General features: G+C 43.6%; 1 pseudogene; it reads left to right on the top strand.

Moving 5' to 3' along the window:
- The first annotated feature begins 241 nt into the window (after positions 1–241).
- Gm12460 lies at positions 242–619 on the top strand (annotated as a pseudogene).
- The last annotated feature ends 396 nt before the right edge of the window (positions 620–1,015 follow it).

Consider the following 1,015-nt stretch of genomic DNA (forward strand, 5'->3'; position numbering starts at 1 on the left):
ATGCGGTACATTTACACAATGGAGTACTACTCAGCTATTAAAAAGAATGAATTTATGAAATTCCTAGGCAAATGGATGGACTTAGAGGGCATTATCCTGAGTGAGGTAACCCACTCACAAAATAACTCACATGATATGTACTCACTGATAAGTGGATAATAGCCCAGAAACTTAGAATACCCAAGATACAAGAAACAAATTGGCAAAACACATGAAATTCAAGAAGAACGAAGATGAAAGTATGGATACTTTGCTCCTTCTCAAGGCTCGGGACCTGCGCGGCAAAAAGGAGGAGCTGTTGAAACAACTGGAAGATCTGAAGGTGGAATTGTCCCAGCTTCGGGTCGCCAAAGTAACTGGTGGTGCTGCGTCCAAGCTCTCCAAGATATGAGTTGTTTGCAAATCTATCGCCCGAGTCCTCACTGTTATTAACCAGACTCAAAAAGAAAACCTCAGGAAATTCTACAAGGGCAAGAAATACAAGCCCTTAGACCTGCAACCCAAGAAGACTAGAGCCATGTGCCAGTGGCTCACCAAGCATGAGGAGAAGCTGAAGACCAAGAAGCAGCATCGGAAGGAGTGGCTGTATCCTCTGTGTAAGTATGCAGTCAAGGCCTGAGATAACAATGACAATAAAGTGAAAGACTGACTGGCAAAAAAAAAAAAAAAAAAAAAAAAAGGAACAAAACACCCATGGAAGGAGTTACAAAGACAAAGTTTGGAGCTGAGAAGAAAGAATGGACCATCTAGAGACTGCCTTACCTGGGGATCCATCCCATAATCAGCCCCCAAATGCTGACATCATTGCACACACTAGCAAGATGTTGCTGAAAGGACCCTCATATAGCTATCTCTTACCAGGCTATGCAGGGGCCTAGCAAACACAGAAGTGGATGCTCACAGTCAGCTATTGGATGGATCACAGGGCCCCCAATGGAGAAGCTAGAGAAAGTACCCAAGGAGCTAAAGGGGTCTGCAACCCTATAGTTGCAACAACATTATGAACTAACCAGTA

Source organism: Mus musculus, chromosome 4 (assembly GCF_000001635.26).
Source record: "Mus musculus strain C57BL/6J chromosome 4, GRCm38.p6 C57BL/6J".
Taxonomy (NCBI): Eukaryota; Metazoa; Chordata; class Mammalia; order Rodentia; family Muridae; genus Mus; species Mus musculus.